This window comes from Alligator mississippiensis, chromosome 3 (assembly GCF_030867095.1).
Source record: "Alligator mississippiensis isolate rAllMis1 chromosome 3, rAllMis1, whole genome shotgun sequence".
NCBI classification, from domain to species: domain Eukaryota; kingdom Metazoa; phylum Chordata; order Crocodylia; family Alligatoridae; genus Alligator; species Alligator mississippiensis.
Genome location: NC_081826.1, coordinates 60,041,278 through 60,066,431, shown reverse-complemented (window position 1 = coordinate 60,066,431; position 25,154 = coordinate 60,041,278). Strand labels below are relative to the sequence as shown.

General features: G+C 49.5%; 1 long non-coding RNA gene across 1 annotated transcript in view; it reads right to left on the bottom strand.

Moving 5' to 3' along the window:
• Positions 1 to 24,682, bottom strand: part of LOC132249074 (uncharacterized) — an 80,700-nt gene extending 56,018 nt beyond the window's left edge. The window contains exons 1-2 of the long non-coding RNA XR_009460466.1: positions 24,036 to 24,682; positions 3,676 to 3,759 (exon numbers count right to left, since the gene is read on the bottom strand). This is a non-coding gene — a long non-coding RNA (uncharacterized LOC132249074). The remainder of the gene's footprint in view (positions 1 to 3,675; positions 3,760 to 24,035) is intronic.
• Between the last annotated feature and the right edge of the window lie 472 nt (positions 24,683 to 25,154).

Below are 25,154 nucleotides of genomic sequence, written 5' to 3'. Positions count from 1 at the left end.
AAAAAAAGATACCTTCCTGGCCCCATATGGCAACCAGAAAAGTGCAAAAGCATAGGAAATACATATAGAAAAGCATAGGCATAGCTGTTCCTAGATCATCCCTGATCAATGCTTGCACAATTTCTTGAAGACCTCCAATGATGGAGATTGAACAACTTCCCTAAAAAGTCAATTCCTTTGCCTCACTGTTCTAACAATGAAGAAGTTTTTCCTCATAGCTAATCTAAACCTACTTTGCTAGAATTTCAAGATGCTGGTCTGTGTTCTACTCTTTGTAGTAAAAGAGATAAGGTGTTTTCCCTCCTCTTTATGGCTGACCTTCAGATATGTGAAGACTGCTATCCAGTGGCAATGCATAGGGGGGTGCACAGGGGTGCACCCCCTGAGAGCGCTAATGCACCCCCTGACCGGCTGCACTCGCTGCTTAGGCGATAGGCAGGGGGGCAGGCGGGTGTGCTGGTGCCCCCCTGCAAGTGCCGGCCAATTGCTGCAGCCACTCCCAGAAGCAATGAAATCAGCTGCAGGGAGGACCCTCCTCCCCCTCAGGCAACAAGATCAGCCGTGAGGGGACCCCCTGCCCCGGTACGTGGGACTGGTTGCAGGGGTGACATGTGCCCCCCTGACTAAGGTGGCACCAGTCACCCATGCCTTTTCCTCAAGTGCCTTTTCCTCAAGCCAAACATGCCTATTTCCATAGGTATCATTGGAACAAGTGAAATATTTTTGTATTTTCTAGTTAAGCACATGCTTAAGTGCTTTGATAGACTGAGCTTAATTGGCTTCATCACTCATCCAGTGCACCTCCTTCAATAACCTCCATACATCTTTCCTTCACCCTGCAGCTGGGACCCTTCTTACCCTAGTAACCTTTCTCCTCACTCATCTTCCTTTTAGTAGTCATCCTTTAAATTTTGGACAGAACAACCAAGACTATGCTTTGCCTCCTTTTCTCCAAAATAAAAAACACATGAATCCCATGTCTGCAGGTTTTGAAGGCCCCAAAAGTAAAACTGTAGAAGCTCTGGGGGCTATTTTGTCCCTGGAAAGAACTGCCTTTGAAATGTCTTTAAGCAAGCCTTGTGAATGTTAGAATTTCCTTATGAACAAAGGAACTTCCTTAACAGTAGTTTAAACTCTGATTGCAGTAGCAATGAAGCACAATTGGAAATAAAATGTTGCTGTGTACAACCAGAGCAAAATAGCACTTTGATAAATTCTATTAATAATGCAAATCATTCTAACAAAGCCAAAAGGACCTAACCCAAATAGTCTTCTCCTTAGGACTGTGATTTGATTCCTGGAACTGCTTATCGCTCAAAAATTTCTACCACAGTTTATATGCCATATCCTGTTGCAATAAGCAGAGGATAATCTCTAAGGAACAATCCTCCCTCAAACCAAAACAATATTACTCTAACTTGGTGCACAAATGGCAGGAGCTATCAAAGCATAAGAATTAACAACAAGTCAGGAGAAGTGAAAAGTAGCATTTGATAATTTCAATAAATCTCCACAGGTATGTGGTTCCTGTTACATTAGAGGTTGCAATTCACTGTCCATCCTTTCCAGTTTCAGTTAATGCAACCATAGGCAAAAAAAATGCAACTTAGTAAAAGGTGTCTCATAAAAACTATTTTTGAATTTTATTTTTTTTTTAATTAAGATAACAGGGCATTTACCTCTCTTCTTTTATGAAAGATGGAAAAGCTGTATATGTTATGTGATTCCCATCTACCTGTGCAGCAAGAACATTCCCAGTGGTAATAAATCGATAGTTTCTCCTGTCAAAATCCAAATCATAAATCTGAGTCAGTATTAGTTTAGGCACCTTCCCATTCAGCAGTCATCACTTGTGGAAGTGTTCTACTCTTCTAAGATACTGGGATACACAGAGTTGGCAGCACTCAAGATCACATTGATAATTTACCAGAAACCACAGGTAAATAAGTATGTACATTTACATAAGCCATTTTTCTAAATCAGTAAGAAAGACTTAGAACCATATCATTCACAAATTCTTCACTTCGGTACATTTCTCAGCAGAGGAAAGAAAATAGTTGTCTGCCTTTAATAACAAGGACTGGGTACATTTTGGTACACCAAGACTTCAGGTTGGGCATCCTTGCTGTAAATTGTACAGCAGATTATGAAATGCATGACTGTTATAAATTAAACCATTTGAAACTATTCCAATTTAACAGAAAAGGGAGTGAGAAATAGGTTATGGTACAATGAGCTGCATATTTACTGTACCTTAAAGGCACCTTTTAGTATTTTTGGAAGTGTATTAGTGACTTGGGTGTCAAGTCCTATTGATATGCAATTGGATGTTTTCTTCTAAGGGCACCCCTACACACGCAGGTGAAGCTGCAAAAGGATCTAATGAACAAGCCACACAACTGCACTTCCTACGATGCTGCTTAAGCCTGATCCCAGGCTCCCCCTGTGCTGGCAAAAAGCCAGCTCCTGCAGCTAGAAGCCCTCTCAGCTGATAGGTCCCCAGCTGTGGGGGAACCCCATATGCCCCTGCAGCCAGGAGATGCAGCTGCTGTGATTTCTCAGCCATGGAGGCCCTCCAGGACTGGGAGATCACAGCCACAGGGTGTTTCTGGGACCCAGATTCCACAGTGATAGGACTCTAGGACCCAGCCACTGTGGAGTGCTGCCAGGACCCAGAGTTTGCAGGGCTGAAAGTCCCCTCAGCTCAGGGACTCCCAGCCCCAGCAACTGGGAGCCTGGTCAGCTGATGGGACTCCCAGGTATGGGGGAGATCCTGCTACACATGCAAATTAAAGCTCAATAACAACCAGCTATAAAGTTAGTAGGCATTTTTCAAGGTCTAGCTGGTTGGACCTTTTTATGGTGTGATAGGTACTTTGCAAGTATAGCTGTTCTCCATTAATTGTGCAATATCTGTCATGTGTAAAGAGGACCTAAGACACAGTGGCACTTTTGAAAATTCCTAATTCCACCCATAGTGCTTTGCAAACTTGGTAAATTTACTTTGCAGTATCCTGCAATGTTAGCACAAATCAATGACATTTTTAGTATAGAAGTATCCAAATCCCAAGTAGCTTTGCAAAGAGGAAGAGAGAAAAAAAAAAAAAAAAAAAAAGATTACTTTCCTATTCTTCCAGGAGCTACCAAAAAATCAAAGGTTTAAGGATCTAGTTATTAGCCAGGATGTATTACCTTGGTTTATTTTTTAAACCATGCACTTACAGACTTCCATTTTCCCCAGTTCACCTGTTCAGAACCCTGACCATTCTATATGAAAGAAGTGGCCATTTAAAAGGTTTTTAACTATGGGATTTTTTTCCTCTTATGCCTTGTGACAAGACAGCAGTCATGCCCTGCCAAAACTGGTCAGAAGAATGGCAGGAATGAGAATGACTGACCTGCAGGGGGAAGGAGTCAATAAAGTGAGTAATGACAAAGAGTGGCTTTACTGATTCTTGCTGGAGCTGGCAGGAAAACCAGGCTGATGGGAAGCTGACCAGATAGGCTCCAGCCATTGACCCAGAAATAGAAAATTCCACTGTCAGGCGAGTTGTTTTTCCCAGAGATGGGAGACCGGCAGGAGCTCCTGCAGCTGCATGAAGGTGCTGCAATTACTCACCCCAGCTGGAGGTTAATGGTTCTTGCCAAAGAGAATCAAAAAGCAGTGAGACTTACCTGAGGTGAGGCCCAGCATGTCAGCACCACAAGGGACACCAGCAAGGAATCTGTCTGATGAGTGAGGCGCTTTGGGTTCAAAACCTAGAAGGGAAGAGAGAAGGCCTGAGTAAGGGGATCTGCCTTGAGGAAGCAGGGTTCTCCCCTGTAACAGGGATGGAGCATAGGGCTAAGCCAGGGGACTGAGTTAAGCTGGTTATAGTTCCTGATCGGTACCCTGTGAATTAAGATGAAACAAAACTGAAATATTGATGCTTAAGTGAAGCAGGCTCAGTTAGGCTGGCTGTTGGGAAAATCTTGAGCATTCAGAGAAGATATTCACTCGAGATCTCAAGGCCAAGTAAGTCTAAGGGTGGATCTAAAAGGCAACCTGTGAAGGTGTAAGCCCCAGTGTGGGGAACAGTTCAGGACAAAGGCATCATATGGTTTATAAGAAAACATAAGACTGTGTTGGTGCACTAAGCACAGACTGTAATTAGGAATCACACCTCAGACCATCTGGTGTGGTAAGAGCAGGGTATGGAGATGGAGGAGCCCTGTGCAAAGGCCAGACATGTTGCAGTGAAAAACAACAGTGTACCTCACATTATTTACTTTTTCCTTTGTATATTCTTTAACACCAAAGGCGTGGCAGACCAGGATCAGCAGGTCCTGGGTTGACTGGCAGCAGTATATCTTTCTACCAGAGCCTTAGACTTCTACATGCCTCAAAAACATAAACATAGTTTGTGCCTTGAAGGCACTTTGGGCAATTGGCTGTAGGGAGATTATACATCACCAGCGCACACTGCATGACAGCCCACAACTCAGAAGCCCAAACAGCTGGGTAATTAGCTTCCTTTTCTTCAGATGGCAGTTTTGAGGGCAGAAGACCATGTTAACATGGATTCTTCTCCTCCGTCTCAGGGGACAGGGAACAGTATTACAGACATATTCCTGAGCCATTAAGTCCCAATCCTGAAATTGTTATTTAATTCAAAATGGAAATTCTGATTCCACTTGCTAAAAATGGCAAAATCTCTACAGCATGGCAAAACAGAAATTTTTGTTCACAATTTTTCCACATTAATTGTGTTTTTGGAGTAGTCTTAAAGCCTTGCCTTTTTGTTGATGTTGTTTCTATTAGTGCAGTTCTAGCCACCTTCATTGCACATATATAGAAGGCCACAATTTTGAGCCTCACTGCACCATCTGGAAGCAGACTCTATATCCAATAGGCCAGAGCTCTGCAAGGCTGGTTAAGCTCTTCAAGAGTAGTCATTCAATTTCATAATCAATCATTTTCTGAAAGGAGCCAGTGTTTAACCCAATGATTTCTGCAATGTGCTTCCCAAATTCTGTGGTGTTTGTACTTCAAATGGTTTCTACCCAATAATATATTATGAAAAAATTCACAGTGAAGTACAACTTCTTAACATTTTTTTGTTTTCTTTCTGAGGATAGTCTGTTGTGGGTTTTTTGTTTGTTTGTTTTGTTGTTTTTTTGCTGTCTCTACAACATGAGGTTTTATACCTTTCACACAGATAATCTTATTGTGTCTAATGCTTTCCGAACCTTGCCATGCTCTCTTGGCCACAGTGATATCTGGTGACAGTCTTGCAGGTTATTTTTTTCTTTTATTGTATAACATAGTATTTCTTTCACCAATTTCATTTGTTGCCTTTCAGGTTTCTTTTAAATATTTCTTGATGCTGAAAATTATATAGGTAGGGTTCTTACGAAGGTCTGACCTCTGTAATATGATTTGTTATAGACCTCCTATGTCCTCTGCCTAAATTCAGCACACACAATATTTTCTCAAAACAGAAATTGTGATTGATCAGTCAGCTATTTCCTTAAAGTCCTTCTTGGAAAGCATAAAATGTTCTGCCTTATGCCAGAGAAAAAAAACCTTGGCTGTATTGAGCTTTCTGTTTTCCTCCATTGTTCTATGTAGATTTTGATTTATTTTAAAATATTGAGTGATTAAAATAGTTTTGCTCTGACTTTTTACTTAACATTACCAGATTATTTTTAAGAAAGCAAATGCCCTTCCTACCTTTAAACAATTTTTTATGCTGCTTGGGGGTGGGGGGGGAGGAATCATCAGTAAAGACTTCAGTTCATGCAACAAATTTGTCAAACAGGAAACATGAGAGATGAATATAGTAATAACTGTATCTCATGAAATATAGAAACTGTTAGCAGGACCCAGGTTTGCCCTAAGGCTCTGCAAACCCTGGTAAAATTTTGACAAACCTGGTTTAAAACTGGGATTGTCATGCACATGGACTTAGAAATGTTACTTGTTACTCAAATTCCAGAAATCAAGCTTTTGCATCTAAAAGTTAGAAGAAATCCTGAATAGAAGCCACAATTTCAAAACACAATTACATTGGAGAAAGTTTGGATTCACCACCATGCTAAGACTACCTCTTCAAATTAGCTATTGGAAGTATTCATTCACCACAGTAGTCATGAAGATTTCCTTTGGGTATAACTCATTCCTGTAACTTTTTCCACACACAAAAAAAAATAAATAAATAAAAAAAGTTAACACCAACCTTTAAAATCAGCCAGTTGATGGCAGCATTTCCACAATTTAGTTGCACCGTACAGGAGCATTAGCACTGAAAAGCACTTTTCAATGCTGTGCTTCTTAAAATATAGGCAGGTTCTATCCAAAGAATTGTGCCATATAGCTCTTCTTTTCCTGTACTCTTCCCATTTATTTTTGTGATCCTTCCATTTCCTGTAATGCTTCATTTAACCAACAAAATAATTCTTAGTTTATTAATAACTTCTTTGGAGTTATTCTCCAGTGTTTCTTGGCCTCCCTTTCATATTGCGTTACTTCATTAGTGGGCACATCTACACGTTTGTTAATGCACCCTGAATACTATGCATTTAGTTTAGTACTTCCTTACTAAAGTACTAACTAAAGTTACTGCGCAGTAGTGCCAGTGCATGGTTATTTAGTGATGCTTACTGCACATTAGCCTAACAACACTGCATGGTAGGCTATTAGCATGGTTTTTGCTGTGACATGCTACTGTGCAGTGCTAATAAGCTTACTGTGCATTAACATCTCGTGTAGACATGCGCAGTGTCACTTTGAAAAGTTACCAGTTAGGAGCAAATGATAACTAATGTAGCACAGATGCTCGGGATTAGGAAAGATTTTCTCTACCCCCAACTACAGGCAGTCCTCGGACTTACGACATAATTGGTTTCTGAAAGATGCATCTTAAGTTGAAACATCATAACTTGGAAGCAATTTTCCCATAGGAACAATGTTTCATAGTAGCTAGGGTCAGGAGGGACCTGAACAGATCTAGCCTGACCCCCTGCCACAGGCAGGAATGAATGCTGGGTTCACAAGACCCCAGACAGGTGATCATCCAACCTCCTCTTGAATTTGCCCAAGGTAGGGGCGAGGACCCCTTCCCTGGGAAGTTGGTTCCAGATTTTGGCCATCTTAACTGTAAAATATTGCCTTCTGATCTCTAACCTAAACCTGTTCTCCATCAGCTTATTACCATTGTTCCTTGTCCACTGTCCCCAGGTGGTGCTGGGGAGAAAAGGACTCTACCTATTTGCTGTTGATCTCTCCTGATGAGCTTGTAGGCAGCCACCAGGTCCCCCCCTCAGCCTTCTCTTGCCGAGGCTGAACAGGTTCAGGTCCTTCAGTCTCTCCTCATACGGCCTGTCCTGCTGCCCTCTCACCAAGCGGGTGGCCCTCCTTTGAACCCTCTCAGGGCTGGCCACATCCCTTTTGAAGTGCGGCGCCCAGTACTGGATGCAGTACTTCAACTGCGGCCTGACCAAAGTCGCATAGAGGGGGAGTATCACCTCTCTGGACCAGCTTGAGATGCACCTTTGGATGCATGACAAGGTATGGCTGGCCTTGCTGGCTGCAGTCTGGCACTGGCAGCTCATGTTCATTTTGGAGTTAATAATGACTCCAAGATCCCTTTCTGCCTCTGTGCTTTCAAGAGGGGAACTCCCCAGCCTGTATGTATGCTGTGGATTCCTTCTCCCAAGGTGTAGCACCCTGTATTTGTCTACGTTGAACCCCATCCTACTCTCATCTGCCCACTTTTGTAGTCTGTCTAATCTAGTTGCAGCCTCTCTCTCCCTTGAAGTGTGTCCACCTCGCCCCACATCTTAGTGTCATCAGCAAACTTGGACAGTGTGCTTTCCACCCCCTCGTCCAAGTCGCTGATGAAGTTGTTAAACAGTGCGGGCCCAAGGACTGAGCCCTGGGGTACCCCACTGCTCACATCTCGCCAGGTTGAGTACAACCCATCCACCACTACTATCTGGGTGCGCCCCATCAGCCAATTTTTTACCCATCCAACTGTGTAGGCATCAATGCCACAGTCGCTTAATTTATTGATGAGGATGGGTTGAGAAACAGTGTCAAAGGCCTTCTTAAAGTCTAGAATGACTACATCCATGGCAACACCATCATCCAAGGATTTAGTTACTTGGTCATAAAAGGCAATCAGGTTGGTCTGGCAGGACCTGCCTTTGATGAACCCATGCTGATTGCCCCTGAGCATGATCTCCCCTGCAGGCCCCCCACAGATGTGCTCCTTGATGATTCTCTCCAAGATCTTCCCAAGCACCAAGGTGAGGCCTATAGTTACTTGGGTCCTTCTTCCTCCCTTTCTTGAAAATTGGGATCACATTAGCCAGTTTCCAATCTCCTGGCACCTGACCACATGACCACGAATGCTCATACAGCCGGGCCAAGGGCTCCGTGATGACCCCTGCCAGCTCCCTCAACACCCTTGGGTGGAGGGCATCTGGACCTGCAGATTTAAAAATGTCTAGCCCTCCCAGAAGATCCCTAACTACATCTGCACTGACTGAAAGCCTGACAGAGCTATCCCCAAGACTGTCCCTACCTCTGGTAGGTGGGATATCCCGGTCCCTGTTCAAGAAAACAGAGGCAAAGAAACTGTAAAAAAATATCAGCTTTCTTGTCTGGCATAGCCACAAGATTACCGTTTGCATCTTGCAGGGGCCCTACATTGCCTGGTGCCCTCTTCTTGCTCCCAATGTACTTGAAAAAGGACTTTTTGTTGTCCTTAATCCTGGATGCTAGCCTGAGTTCCATCTCTGCCTTGGCCTTCCTAATAGCCCTCCTACACTCACGGGCCTAGGAGTACTCCTCCTTGGTGATAGCTCCTCCCTTCCATTGGTTGTACGCCCCCCTTTTAGTCCTCAGGCATTCCTGAATGCCCTTGCTGAGCCAAGGGGGTTTCTGAGCACTCTTACACCCCTTGCTTCTCTCAGGCACTGTTAACCTTTTGGCCTGGAGGATCGCCCCCTTAAGGTACAACCACCCCTCATGGACTCCCATCTCCTCTACCTTCTGGGCCCTCAGTGCTTCCCCCACTAGATTCCGAAGCTCATTGAAGGTGGCCCTTCTGAAGTCAAGGGCTTTAGCCTTGGTGTGAGCCCTTGATGCCCTGTGTTGGATAATGAAATCCAGCAGGTGATGATCGCTATTGCTCAGGTGGTCAAGGACCTGCAGTCCCCTCACCAGGTCATCACCCGTGGCCAGGACCAAGTCCAGCAAGGTGTTACCGCTGGTGGGGCTGTGCACTTCCTGGATAAGGTGAAAGTCCTGTAATATAACCAGGAACCTACACTAGTGGTCAGACCTGGCTGTCTGCTCCTCCCAGCTAATGTCTGGGTAGTTTAGGTCACCCATGAAAATAACATTCCTTGACCTAACCGCCTCCATAAGCTGACTGGAAAAGTCCTGGTCTAGCTCTTCCCCCTGGTTAGGTGGTCTGTACTAGACACCCACCGTAAGGTTCCTTTCACCACGCCCCCCTTGTAGTTTGACCCATAGTGCCTCTGCCTGACCCTCCTCTAACCCGAAGCTAATCCTTGGTGATGTGAGGTGCTCTTTGACATACAGCACAACCCCCCCCCCCCCACACCACCTTTCCTCTCTGTCCTGTCTCTTCTATATAGGGTGTAATCCCGAATGCCTGCCACCCAGTCGTAGGTAGGGTTGTAGGTTATAAATGGGGAATTGGTTCCTGAACCGAAGGCCCAATACCTGCCAGTGGAAACTGACATCAGACAATCGAAACAGGGTGCCAATTTATAAATGTTGTAAGTGCCATTCATTGCAACTCAAAATACCTTAAAGTTGAGGACTGCCTGGAGTATAATTCCTCTTGAAAAAGAGACTAAGAAACATCATCACATCCACAAGTCAAAATTGCAATTGTGCTCAACAATTGAGCTCCTCCTCAACCACACTTTCTCCTGGGCTGGTGAGGAACACCAGGTGGAGGGGAAACCTCACCAGTCTGCTGCTGTCTAGAAGTAAATTCTCTTAATTTTCCCTGTGCTTTTGCTTAACTCAAATATGGTCTGCTTTCCAGACACCAACATCTATGGCTCAAGCTGTTACCTTTCATGCTGCTAATAGACCCCTGTTTGATTTATTTTTGCGCTGATTAATGGCTATATCAATCCATGCTCCAGCAAGGCCTATGTCCACAGTGTCTGGACAAATCCACCCAACAGTAGAGGAGATCCTGAAAGACTAGAGCATTTGTTAGCTCACTGGCTGATTAAATAATATTAAATTTACTTACAGTTTTAATAGCAATTTCCTATAAAGTTGGATATTCCTAGAAGCTCCTATGCATGAAATAAAAAATTAAACAGCTGCATAGGATATATATTCCCTACTAGCAAAATGCCCATCAGGAATGATGGGGAGTGCTGGGGGGAGCAGGGACAGAGACCGTCATCTGGCCCCGCACCCTCCCACTGCTGCTCTGGGTCCAGCCCTGCTCCCTACCTCTGCTGCCACTCCGGAACCTTCTCCACTCCCCTACCCCCCTGCTTCTGCTCTGAGTCCAACCCCACTCCACGTGTGAGGGGATATGGCACAAGATTGCATGGGGTGGGGTAGTGCAAGGCCATGGGCATGGCATGGGGAGTGGCCACGGCCCTGGGAGCTCTCAATGGCTATGATGGATAGGGAGTGGCCCCAGGGTGTGGTGCAGGGCACATGGGGGTACATGGCATTGGCCATGCAGGGAGGGTAGCACGCGCCCACAGGGTGTGGTGTGGGGAAGCACCTGCTGGCTGTGGCCACATGGTGTGGGGAACAACCCCAGGGTGTGGTGCAGGGCGCGCAGGGAGGGATGGCATGAGGCTTGGGGTGGGGGTGGTGGGGGTGTCGTGTGGCCACAGGGTGTGGCATAGGGAGTACCTGCCAGCTGCAGCCATGTGGCACAGGGACTGGCCCCAGGATATGGTGCAGAGCACACAAAGCACATGGTATGCGGGGGGGAGGGGGGGGCGTGAGCGGCCACAGTGGGGGGGAGCACCGGCCAGCTGCAGCCACGCAGCATTAGGGCTTTGCTCTGGGGTATGACAAAGGGTGTGTGGGGGGCACATGGTGCACAGATGCATGGTGCATGAATCAGCCAAAGCGCGGGGACCAGCCAAGGTGCAGGGCAAGCCCATCAGCTGCGGATGCATGCCATGTGGCATGGCCCTAGGGTGTGGCAGATGGTGCACGTGGGGCATAGCACACTGGGCGGGGCATGCAGGAACAGAGAGCCAAAAGGGGAACAGGCATGGGAGGCACACCCCCCTCCACAGCTGGCAGAAGCTGCAGCCAACGAGCACTTTCCACACCCCATGTGCCCCTTCCCCATGCTGCACCCTGTGGCCTTGTGCCTACATGCCATGCCCCTCTATGGCCAGAGCTGGTACTCGTGGGCACATGGCCACAGGGTGCCACACAGGGAGCAGGCAAGGGGGCATGCTGCACCCCTCAGCCATGTGCTGCAGGCAGCAGGCACTGCCCACGTACCCCTGCCCACTCCCCTCAGGGCTCCCTTCAGCTGTACGCCACACCCCACCCAGTCGCAAGCCACGCCCTGCACGGCAGCAAGCCATGCCCCTGCATGGCCCTTCCCCGGGCCCCACAGTGGGGAGCACAGCCTGGCCCTGACTGCCTCAGCCCCCACCTCCGCCTGTGTGTCCATCTATCCTAAGGCTCCAGGCTGTGCATGAGCAGTTGGCCCGAGTGTTATGGGCAGACAGACTGAAGCCAGGCTTTTATTATATTAAAATTGTAATGGTGCTTCTACTACCAAATTCTTTTATTTGAAACAGTACTAGGAAAGCATAGTATATTAGACTATGTTTAATACAACACTGCTTATAACATTAATTATTGAAAAGGGTTAGAAATCCTCCAGCTTCAGGAGAGAAATCAACCTTTAATTACTGGGAGCAAACTTTTCTTGGTAAGAGGTAATCACATAACTACTTACTGCAGCGGTTCTGTCTTCGGAGCAAATAGTATGTTCCAAAGTCAGAGATAGCATATTAAACTAGATAAACCACCGGCTGATTCATTATGGCAATTTCTAGAATCCCAGAATGAAAAAGGTGATATAGACCGCAAACAGATCCCAGGATACCAATGCCTAGAAGCCACGGGCTAAGTTTTCTACAGCATAAGTGGAAAAGGTTCCTCTGAACTCAATGAAGACACACAGAGTTATATCAGTAGGAAATTGCTTATGTTGGTAGACATCTTATAAATATAAAAGGGATGAAATCTTACCCAAATTCAGAGTTTTCCCATTGACTTGCAAAGGCAAGATTTCATCCAAGCTACTTCTTTTCTTTTCAAACTTGAAGTAATTTCCTATATATAGCCAAGTCACTCTGCATACCATATTACATCTTTAAAAATACAGTCAAAGAGATTTATGTAATAAAAGAATACCTGCTGACCAACCTCAGATAATGATCTGTCATTCCTGGCACGACTATCTGACTGGTAAAAATTCTGTTTCATGTTTTAGAATTTACCACTATTATCTCTATATGCCAGCATGAAGATGTTGGAATTTGTATTTGACCCTCCACACAGTGCAACTATAGAAATATTTCTGAAGTTCTTGGCTTCAGAGAAATAAGCGATAGCAGAGGAAACATTACAAGGAGTAGCAAGGACTACGCTGCTGAGATATACGATACAGACTGAAGTCTAAAGAGTGTATTAACTTTGTTCACATCTGACCTTACACAATCAAGTACATGGAATTTTAATCACTTACCCAGAGAGCTGTTTCCAGATTTTTCCATTTGCAGCTTTTACAACATTCATAACTACGTTGCTTTGTAGCATTAAATTTGTGAGCCAAAAATCAACGGCCAACTTCTTTCTCATCTGCTGCCAACAAAATGCTTAACAGATGATAGAACAGTTTATCAACAGTAAATACTAGCGTGATTGATATATGAATCTGTTGACCACCAGTCAGTATTTTTTTTTATTTACACTTTGTGGTCATGTTCTTTATCTTATGGGTAATCTTTGCTTAATACTGTGATGTTTCTTCTTTCAACTACTTCCAAAATAAAGACAACTACAAACAAACAGATTCAGAAGATATAGGATTATGAAAGTTACTGTTGCAACATTTTTCTTTGTGTATCCCTCAGTTAATAGGATTACATTATTCCAAGTCATGGAAACACCACAATGTTTCTTTCTACTCACTGAGGTACTTTTAGAGTGAAAATAGTGACATCCAACTAAAAAAGTGTTCCCCTTGTTCAATTATTTGTCAGAATGTAAATGATCCTTATAATTAATGCTGATCAAAACCTTGAGGAGAGAAGTAAATAGAAGGGAAATCCAAAGTATACTCTCATCTTCCAGTTTTCAGGTGCATTGGGGAGCATTACAGAAAAGTAAGCTGTACAGATTACCTCAATATTTGTTAAGACACTGCAATCTTAAATGCAGTATCTAATTGTGGCAACAGTGTGGAATACTGTACGTCATTTCTCAAGACTGTTAGCATTTCATTCACTTTACATTTTTGTAAATGTAAATTAATCAAATAAGTACATTCAAACAAATAGATTCTCCGTCACATGGCCTGATATTTTCCCAAACATACATGGCCTCTCTTACCTGCAACCATTCCATTCTCCACCTGTGTTCAAGGCAAGGCAGCAAAACTGAAGCAGGAATTAAGTATATTATGTCTCATGCACATTTTTTTTGTATCTTTGCTATTACTGGCAAAATATTTTTTCACAAACATAGAATACAGCATTGTACAAGTCAAAAAACTCTGAGGGTGAAACTGAGCTTCACACCTTATGCCAGTACTCTTGACAGTGGGAAGACCATTCTTTCTTTGCACCCCCAGAACCAGGCCCAGTAGGATTTTCTGGAACTAGCAACACCATCAGAGCCATCATTTTTCTACCACTACTTCAGCAAGCAAAAGTTGACTGTTCACAAATGATAGAGATCTTACTTTTTCTAAGAGTGACCCAGCAGTCCTCATTTTTGGAATTCTAGCTTCCATCATATCAGATGATATGTATGAGCTGGTCTGGGTGCACTCCATGAGATGACATGTGCCTCTGGCCACATCTGAAAACAGTTTCAGACACAGCAAGAGGCACACTGGGAACAAAAAGATGTTCCCTGTGCTGCATAGCTCAAAATTTGATACCTGAATATACATGTGTCAAAAAACCTCCAGAAAAAAAACAGGGCAGGGCATGGTCCCGAGGCATCCAGAGGCTTGGATCCTCCAAAAAGATGCTCTGGTAGCCAACCAGAGCATCTATGCCTGCCCCTTGCCCCAATGCTGCAGAAAGCTGCTGGCCCATGCAGGGTAAACAGTGATACAGACTGCAGTGACCTGGACCCGGGCTCCATTCCAGGTAAGTGGGGGAGGGGGGCAGGGAAGTGAGGGCACAGGGGACTATGGGAGGGGCAGCTCAGGAGTTGTGGGTCCCCCACCTGCCCCCTGCAGGGCCCACATGTCCCCCAATGGCCCACAGCTCCCCACACAACCCCAGCCCCTCTACATGGCCCTCAAATCACCCACAGCAGCAGTGGCCATTGGGGTGCTCAGGGCCTCCTGGCACAGCCCCGCCCCTAACATGGTGCAGGGCAGTGCAGCTCATCCCTGGCCGCCTGGCACCCAATGCTGCCTGTGCCATATCATATGGTCCCAACCCAGTGCTGTGAGCCTTTGGAAAACTCCAGGCCACTTGGGCTGTCACCTGGGGCCCCATGCCACTTGCAGGGTCCCCCTGCTGGGCTGGGCCCTGTGTGCATGAAAGTGGCCCGGCCCAAAGGCATGAGGGGCCCATGCACATAGGACCCAGCCCAGAGTGACAGGCAGTTTCCATGGGTGACGTGGGCCCCATATGAAAGCCTAAGTGGTCTGGAACTGCCCGTAGGTGCGAGGCACAATGCTGAGCCAGGCTGGGCCCATGCAATATGGCACAGATAATGGCACTTGGGGCCGGGAGGATGTGCTTTGAGGAGGACAAACCAGGCCACTACATTGAGAACATCTTCTGGGTGATAGCTGCCCAGATGGCAGGGCAGTGGCACACATGGCAGTAGTGCTGCACAAAGGCCAACTGAGCAGCCACAGCCCTCTGGCAACTGGCCCAGAGATGCAGATGCCTCCATTTTAGTGATGCAGTCCCCATCCGGGTCTGGCAGGTGCACAGCCTTGGGGCCACATGCTGTCACAGGTGGCAGTACATTATAGCCAAGCAGCAGTTCCCATTGCCAGACTACTACAATAGGTAGAGGGTGTAGGGAACTCTTGGTTAGGGCTGCTTCAGCAGTCCAGCTGGCACAAGGGGCTAGTTTTCCTGAATACCAATTGGCCAGGCCCCACAAGCTCCTGTCTATTTGTCTTATTTGTCAGTTACCATGGGCCCTAAGGCACACTTGGCTAACTAGTAGCCCCTACTGTACAGGGGCTAACAGATGAATGAAACAACAAAATTCTGGGGACATTGGAGGCAAAAAAACAGGACAGGTGTGCCATGTGGGTGAAAAGTCAAAACATGAAAATAAGTGCATGGTGGGTCAGTAGGTGGTGCTCCTACACTGAGCCACACACCTCACTGCACCAGACCATCTTCCAGGCTCCAAATGCCCCCTTGGAAGCATCACACATCTCACTGATCCCCTTCCTGGAGCACATCCACTAGCCTGGGGATAACGCCTCCACCACCCAGGGTCTGGGCTGATCCTGGCCCTGTTCCCCCTGGGAAACACAGGCCTAGTAGTCCTTGAGAGTGCTTGACTCACTGCAAGAACTAGGGGTGCTTCCCTTAGTCTGAAGCATGAGTAGTGGTCTCCTTTAGTCAGCCAAACCAAGGGGACCCCAAGGCATAATCTAGACCCTCTCCCACTAAGTCCCCCATGCTAGGTACAAAGGAGAACTTTATTGGTTACAAGAAGTAGGTTCGGAATAGGGTACAGGGTTGAGCAATATCAGAGAAATCCCATAGAGCAAACTGGCATGGCTGGGTAGCCTTTGACCATGCATCCAAGTTACTGCAAACTATACATCTAGTTAGATCTCAGGTAGCTTACTCACGAATATCATCCAGAGGCAAGTGGAGAGTCCTTCTGGCAGCAGGCAGTTAATTGATCATGAGGTTCAAGAGACAGCAAGTTTCAGACGGTCCAGCTTCTCTCTGTGAGTTTCCATCATGGCTCCTCCTCCTTCTCCTGGGCAGTCCTTAACCTTACAAGCTCATTTACCTAGTCCAATGGAGGCCAGCAACTGTTGGCTGCCATCCAACCAATTTGAAATGTATCACTGGTTGCTGGATAGACTGGCATTGCTCAGAACAATAGGGAGCCCAAGCCCCTCACCAGGGTATGTGATGCTAGTCACATAGGCAGAGGGAGCAGGTTTTCCCCCTCCCTCAGGAAAGTATCCATATCAGGTTACAACTCAGGGTTACCTAAAGAGTCCATGGGATGTCTTCCCTCTTCAGTTACTATTTTAACCAAACTGTCACATAGCAGAGTTCTTGGGGGGAGACAGAGGTGGCATTCTGCCACAATGGAGGCAAAAAACAGAACAGGCGTTTCATGTGGGTCAAAAAGTCAAAACATGAAAATAAGTATGCCTGAGGGGGACACTGAGCAGAGTCCCCCTGGCCATACCCACCAGTCCTCAAAGGCATCTAAGGAGCTTGGACACCACCCACTGGTGCTCTGCCCAGAAACATGCACAGATGAGTGAGAGGAAAGCAGACCCACAGTGCCTGGGCATCTTCCTGGCCAAAGCCACCTTCCTGGTCATGAATAGGGCCCACTTGGCCAGGGCCAGGAGGAGGTTGACTAGGAGGTCCCAGGACTTGGTGGGGCCGTGGATGGGGTAACCAACAAACAAAAAGGTGGCGGGTGAAATTCAACCAGAACCTCAGGAGTAGGTTCTGAAAGTGGAGATAGAGGGGCTGCAGCCTAGTGCACTCGAGGGTTATATGTGCCAGGGTCTCCCTCTGCCTGCAGAAGGGGCAGGAAACTGGAGTGGCCATGAAGCTCACCACACACGCCCATGGTGATGGATCCATGAAGGATCTCAGCTGGTGGCTCATGGGATGAGGATGAAGTACAGGCTCAGCCACTGGGGTGCCCCAGCCACAATCTTGCCGAGCATGGTCCCAACACTTGGTGTCTGATGGTGGCATGATGGATTGTATGGCACATGAGCATGTAGAGGCGGCAGCGATAGACAGTGGAAAGCGGACCAGTCTGGTGTCCTCCAGTCAGGTTAGGTGGTGGAGTGGGGAGCGCCACAAGGCCAGGCAAGGAGCCAGCCCCATGACAAACTCCAGTGGGCTGGAGGACAAGGGGTAGGGGGAACCACCACTGTGCAGGACCTGGTCAACAAGGGCAAGGGCATCAGAAGGTAAAGTATATTTCACCTTCTGGACCAGACAGGAGGTTGCACGTGTCAGGGGTAGATGCATGCACTAGGCTAGAGCATTGGGGTCCACCCACTCCTGCCTATCATAGTCCAGGAGGTCTCCAATACAGGTGACATCAGCTAGAATCAACCTCTGTCACAACCAGGGTGCATCTGCTGTCAGCACCTCCAGCTGGGGGTTCCAAAGGAAGGGATTGATGAGCAGGTCAGCACCCTGGGTGAATGGCCACCCCACAAGAGGTGGCCAAGAGGTGACTACAAGCAGAGAACAGCCATCAGGCCCAGAGGAGATCCTGGTAGAAGTCTGGCAGCCCTAGCAGGTCCTTCAGGGAGAACCCCTGCAGGCCGAGGAGCTACCAAAAATATCAGAGCCCCCAGAAGTGGCAGAGGAAGGCATGCCCCAGGTGCCCCTTGCCACATGGCTACCGACAATGTATACCAGTTGTTGCAGGGCCTGAAGGTGGAACATCAGGACCTGGCCGCGGAGGCAAACCAGGCCCTGGCTGCCCTACCACAAGGGGATGCTCAGGACCTCCACAATGATCCAGTGCCATCCTGGCCAGAAAAACTCCAGTGCCCATCTCTGGAGCCCTGCCAGGACCTCAGGGGACACAGGCAGGGTATGTAAATGGTGCCAGGGCATGGACAGGACCAGCTGATTCAGCACCAGCACTCTCCCAGGCAGGGGGAAAGAGACTTCAGGAACCAGTCCCACACCCAGAGCTGCTCCACCACCCTTGCCTCCAGCTGGTGCCAGTTCTTCGATAGGGAGGGGTCTGGGGGGGGGGGGACAGATAGACCCCTCCCCCCCCCAAGTAGAGCAGAAAGCCTATGCTCTATTGGATCCCACAGAGCACAAGTGAGAATGAGCCCACCTATCACCCACCACCAGGCAAAAGCTTTTGACCCAGCTTGACCCAGGCAGATGAGGCTGCTGAGTACAATGCCTGGCAGGCCTCCACCTGTGCCAGGTCACCCAAGTCCTGGACCACAGGGAGTATAATCAGTTATCAGCATATACTGAAAGGACTAGCTGCACCGCTAGCTCCCAAAGCATCAACCCTGTCACTCATCCTCCTGTGGAAGCAGGGAAGGGCTCCAGGGCCAAGGCAGTGGACAGACTTGACGCACCCCTCTCCTTAATGGGATAGGCTCTGTCAGGGTCCAGTTGATCTTAACCAAACACTCTCCAGGTGCTATATGCCACTGCAGAGCCCATGCAAAACAAGGCCCAAAGCCAAAGGCCCTCGACGTGCCTGTGAGGTACCCATAATCCACTCTCAAACAGCTTCTCCTGGTCCAGGCAAAGGAGGGCAAAAGACAGGCCCTCCCAGTGCACTAGCGCCAGGAGGTCCCAGGCAAAGGTTGCTGAGGATGGACACCATGTATGTGTAGTTGGGATGGATCACATCCATCAGCATGGACAACAGGTACAGCGAGGTGGCCTTCACTGCCACCTTGTAGTCTGTGCAGAGGAGGGACACAGGATGCCACTTCCTCAGGTCACCAGGATCCCCCTTTTTTGGCAGGAGGGTCAGCACAGCCCTCTGGCATGACAGGGGGAGTTACCCATTTCCCTTGGATTCAGCCCAGACTACGGCAAAGTCCGGGCCAAGGATGTCCCAGAAGGCCTGGTAGAACTCCACAGTCAGTCCATCAATGCCCGGCACCTTGTTGCCAGGCATCAGGTGGAGGGTGGTTGAAAACTTGGCCAGAGTGAGAGGAGCCTCCAGCTGGTCCCGGTTGTCCATCCTGACCTGCAGGAGACCCTCCCAGAGGGTCTGACAGGCTTCAGTGTCGGTCGGATCCAGGGAGAAGAAATCTTCATAGAAGGCCCATGCATGCCGGTGCATCTCACCTGGATCCATGAGAGAGGGTGCCGTCACCCACCAGAACTTCTTGGCTCCCTGCCTCCTCTCCAGGGCATAGAAGTGGGAGCTGCACTCCATCTCCTGAAGAAGCTGGACAAGCAAGCGGACAAACACACCACAGGCACGTGGTCATCCAGAGCACAAAGTTCTTGCAGCCTCTCCTGACACTCTCCATAGAAGGACAGGTTGATTGAGTCAGTGGCCAGGCACCTCTCCAGCTCCAGCACTTCCTGCTCAAGCTGCTCCTGGACTGCCTCCTTCTGCTGGGTGTGCCCACAGAGTGGTGGCAAAAAAGCCAGATGCACACCTTCCCCATGCCAAGGGGAAAGCTGCCCATTGCTCCTGCCAGGCCAGCCAGAATCCTGGAAAGCCTCCTTGAATCCCACATCCTCCAGCAGATTGGCAATGAAATGTCAGTAGGTTGACCCCAGATGCCCAAGCCCTAGCATGGCCTGGACCCAAACAAGGTGGTGATCACTGAAAGGGGATGGCTGGATGCCAGAGGAGTGGGCCTGGGCAAAGTGCAGCAAAGAAATACAAACCTGGTCCAACTGGGAGTGGCATGCCTGCTCCTCCGGCACCCTCACACAGATGAAGGCTGGGGGGGGGGGGGGCATGGTAGGGTGACAGGCACATCAGACATCTACCAGGGAGTAGTCCATCAGGATCTCCCCGAGAATACCCATGGTGGCCTGGTTCTAGTCCCTGTCCGACCAGTCTCGCGCATCTAGGGTGACATTAAAATCCCTGCCAAGGACCAGGCACTTGCGAGGGTTGAAGTTGCTGACGTAAGTGACCACCCGGTGAAAAGATTCAGCCAACTCTGGGTCTGTTGCAGGGGCATACACATTCAGAAGGTTCAGGACCAGCCCCTGCATTTGGACCCAGAGGTGCAGCAGGTAGTCTGGCAAATGTCGTAGAGAACCTCTGGCTGCAGGCCTGGGGAGAACAGGGTGGCCACCCCACTAGAGGTGGCTGAGAGGTGACTAAAAAAGACCCTGCCTCCCCTCTCCAGCTGCCAATTAGGCTTGTCAGCTGAAGTTGCCAGGGTATCCTGCAAGAATACCATGGAGTACCCTGCTCCTGAAGGAAGGAGAGCACCTGGCATCTCTGGAGAACCTTCCTGCAGCCGTGGACGTTGAGAGTTGTGATCTTAGATGACCTCATGGCTGGGGGAGTAGATGGCTCAGCAGAGGCCTCACACATCTCAATGTCTGGGGTGTGGCCCTCTGGCTCACACAGCACCTTCCTATAAGTATAGAGGGAGTCTATAAAACTGCGGGGCCACCTATAGATCCGAGTGTTGCAGCTTTTAGGCCCCTTGCTTTCCCCCCTCAGTGGCAAGGACACTGTCAAAATCTCCCCAGAGGTCCAAGGCTAGCTGTACCTTGCTGGCAGACTAGCAGGTGTAGTCATGGCCAAGAAATACACATAGTTCATCCCTGGGGACCGCTGAAACTGAGAGGTCTGCAGACTCCATGGAGCCTGCTGGTTCTTGAACATCTTCCTCCTGGTCCTGGGGCTCAGTGGGCTCTTCAGGCACCATCTGCACCCCCCAGTCTGCTAAGACCCTGGACTGTGGTTGGGATTGGGAGAGCTCTACAGCCCCTTGGGACAGGGGTGGGAGTGGGGCTGCTTCACAAGATGGTGGGGTAGAGCTGGAGCCCTGGGGGGCTGTGCAGGGTCTCCAACAAGATTGGCTCATTAGAGACCCCACCATGACCCCCTCGGGTGCAGGACTATGGGGCAGGCTGGAAGTAAGGTTTTTCTCGGAGGGGGAGGGAAGAGACCCATCAGGCATCATGGTGGCTTTGGTGTCTGCCTCAGGGTCCTAGGAATGGTATCTCCGCCCTTAGGACTCACTGGGAGTCCCAGGGCCTCGGTATCCCCGAGATCAGATGGAGGACATTCCACTGCTGGGCCTTCCTTTGGGTAGGCCTTGGTGTCCGTGATTCAGGGGATAGGCCCTGGTCAGCAGAATGAGGGGCTTCCTCCATGAGCTCCTGTTCAGGACTATCTAGCAGCCCTGAAACCTCCTCCATGAGGATCATCCGTTTGATCTTTCCCGGGGTGGGGTGTCAAGTGCAGCTGGGGAGGCCCCGGAGGCTGGACCACTCCTTCCTACCCCCACCATGTGATGGTCTTGGGAGAGGGAGAGGAGTCCTTCACAGAGGGTTTCAGGTGCACCTGGGCCTTCCTCTTGCCTTTACACCAGGACGGGACCTTCACCCAACTCAGCCATGGGGTAGTCCTCAGGTGGACAGGCTTCAGTAGGAAATTAGGTGGGGTGGGGCAGCTATGAGGTTGGTGGAGTGGGGCAGCTATGGCAGGGACATGACTAGGGGCAAGGGGGCCCTGCTCCCTCTCTCCCCCAAGTTGCTGCTGCCCTCCCTGGTACTCTGCCAAACTTTGTTGGGCGGTGGGGTCCCTTGGGCACACGGGGGGGGGCAGTTGCCAGTGATAGAGGCACCCCTCTTGCCAGTGGGACCCACGGATACCTTCCCCACCTGGCCCATGGCTCCCACTGCCAGCTGGATCATTAACTTGACAACGGAAAGATCCTGGTGATGGAAAGAGGGTGGGGTCTCAACATGCCATTGAGAGGGCCACCACTGGGGAGATAAGTCTGCCCAGGGTTTGGAGTTGGGGGAGCAGGGCCCAACTGGGGAGGAACAGAGCTGAGGATCACCATGGTCCCCAGCTCTTCTAGAGGCTGAAGGGGGACGTACTAGCCCTCCACCATGAGCCCCCTCTCCACCACCTTTTGTACAGCAGCCTCCAAGACTTGGATGAGGGGGTGGAAAGCAAGCTGTCCAAGTTTGCTGATGACACTAAGATGTGGGGCGAGGTGGACACACTTCAAGGGAGAGAGAGGCTGCAACTAGATTTAGACAGACTACAAAAGTGGGCAGACAAGAATAGCATGGGGTTCAACGTAGACAAATGCATGGTGCTGCACCTTGGGAGAAGGAATCCACAGCATACATACTGGCTGGAGAGTTCACTTCTTGAAAGCACAGAGGCAGAAAGGAATCTTGGAGTCATTATTGACTCCAAGATGAACATGAGCTGCCAATGCCAGACCGCAGCCAGCAAGGCCAGCCATACCTTGTCATGCATCCAAAGGTGCATCTCAAGCCGGTCCAGAGAGGTGATACTCCCCCTCTATGCGACTTTGGTCAGGCCACAGTTGGAGTACTGCGTCCAGTACTGGGCGCCGCACTTCAAAAGGGATGTGGCCAGCCTGGAGAAGGTTCGGAGGAGGGCCACCTGCTTGGTGAGAGGGCAGCAGGACAGGCCGTATGAGGAGAGACTGAAGGACCTGAGCCTGTTCAGCCTCAGCAAGAGGAGGCTGAGGGGGGACCTGGTAGCTGCCTACAAGCTCATCAAGGGGGATCAACAGCAAATAGGCAGAGCTCTTTTCTCCCCAGCACCACCTGGGGACAGTGGACAAGGAACAATGGTAATAAGCTGATGGAGAATAGGTTTAGGTTGGAGATCAGAAGGCAATATTTTACAGTTAGGATGGCCAAAATCTGGAACCAACTTCCCAGGGAAGAGGTCCTTGCCCCTACCTTTGGCATATTCAAGAGGAGGTTGGACGATCACCTGTCTGGGGTCTTGTGAACCCAGCATTCATTCCTGCCTGTGGCAGGGGGTCAGGCTAGATGATCTGTTCAGGTCCCTCCTGACCCTAGCTACTATGAAAATATGAAACCACCTTGCCATGAAAATGGGAGGCCACCAACCTTGGGGGCCCCCACTACCTGAGCCAGGGCCTGCACACAAGTGTCAAAGTGCAGGTTCTCCCGCATGGGCAGTTGGCATAGGCAGTTCACCCCGTGCCAGCAGGCGAGTGCCGGAAAGTGGGCTCCACCACCCAAGATGGAAGGGCTGGCAGTGGAGGGTCTGGGCCCCCCCAGCTTCAGGTCTCCCCACAGCTGCAGTTCCCCCCCACCCTAACCAGGGGGCCATGTTGGTGGGGCTGGGCTAGGGCCAGGAATAGAATGAGTGGGTGTGCTGGCTGGTGTAGTGCACCTAGTCCCCTCAGGTGCTGGTGGTCTAGGCTTGGGGGCAGGGCCCCTGCCCTTCCCACCCCCAGCTGTGGAGGAGGCTGAAGAGGAGCCCTTCCTACTGCCTTTGTCCTTGGTCCCTGATGATGGGAGATGGGGCTTGGGAATCCCTCTGGGGGTGGGGAGTCTGGCCAAGGGAGAACCCCTGGTCCTGTTGGTTCCCTACCAGAATCCCACCTGCCCCTGCAGCAGAGGTTGCAGGCTTCTCCAGCCCCGGAGAAGGCTGGTCAGACTCTGCCTCTGGGGTGGAGGGTGCAGGGGCATGCATCCCCTTGGGGACTTGGCTGGGATCTGCACCCATAGTGGGGGCTGCAGAAAGCTCTGTGGGGGCATCTATCCCTCCCCCAGAAGTTTCCTGCCCTGCCATTGTTTCACATGAGGGCAGGGAAGACAATAAAGAAAAACAAAATATCCTGTGCAGCTGGTGAATCTAGTAGGGGCAGGCTGGGGTTGTGGGGGAGAAGGGGGGTAGGGAGAAAGGGGGCTGAAGCTCACCAAGCTACAGCCCCACAGGAAAAAAACCTGGAAGGGCTATGCTTTGAGAATGTGTGGGAGGAGGAACACACACAAGGGCTGGGGAAGCTTGACCTGGCTTACTCAGCCACACAACAAACACCAGGGCAGGAGGATTGAATCATAGGACTTACCACACAAGGACAAGAACACACAGGGGAGGCTGCTGAGGCAGGTGTAAAAGATGGCTGGAGCACTGGAGGGGCTTTGTTTGTTGAAGATCTGTCCCAGAGTCCCTCAGGCCTCCAGCCTGGTGTTTAGCAGCAGAGAAGTAGGCAGGAAGACAAAGCAGGATCATATGCAGTGAGGTAGCCATGGGGGAGGGCAGGAGCATTCAGTCAATTAGGAAGTAGTACAGTGCAGGTGTGGTGTTAGGTAGTGCAGCAGGGAATCTCCCTCTCTCCTAGGAGGGGGCATCAGCAGAAACAACAGCAGCAGCAACGGTAGAAGCCATCCAGTTCAGTCACTCAAGGCATGCTTCTAGTGAACATAGAAGCTGGGGTGTGGTGCAGTGCAGTGGGCCCCTCCCTCAGGGGGGCCAGCAGCGTGCAGCAGAAGACACCCCTATGGTGGAGGGCAGCCACAGCCACAGGCAGGAAGAGGTGCAGCCAACTTACTCCAAAAGCTCTGAGACCAAGCCAGCAGCTAACATTAGCCAGAGGCAGGAAAGGTACTGGCCATCTTCTTCCCAGAAGCTCCTGAGTCCAAGCCTGAGGTGGCAGCAGCAGCCTGGGACAGGAAGGGATGAGGCCAACTTCCTCCCAAAGGCCTCTTCCCCCAAAAGTTCCTGAGGGCAAGTAGCCCTGAGCTGCTCACCAGGGCAGGTTTTTATACTGCAGGGGCCAGCAAAGGTTCTGGCCCGGGCTCTAGCTCCCCCTGGCTGCAGATCCAGGAGGAGCTGGGCAGGGTTGTTTTGCCCCAAGTGGCACAACTTACCCCATACCAAAGTGCATGTCTGGGCACATGCTCTGACACAAAAATCCCCAATTCACACTTGTGTCGCTCCTATTTGAGCTGCTGCAAGCTCATGTGCCTGCATGTGTGGATATGCCCATGGAGCTTTTCTTGGCATATGTGCCTGCTCATTATCTCAGTGCAGGTCTCTGGTAATGTTACAGTCAGTTCTTATCACAAAATCATGCTGTATATCATAAGCAGTATGAGAATGGTTCTTATTCTTTAAATATAGCTTACATACTATGATCATTTTTGGCTTCATTCTCAACTGCGGTAAAAATACATGGTTCCATTGG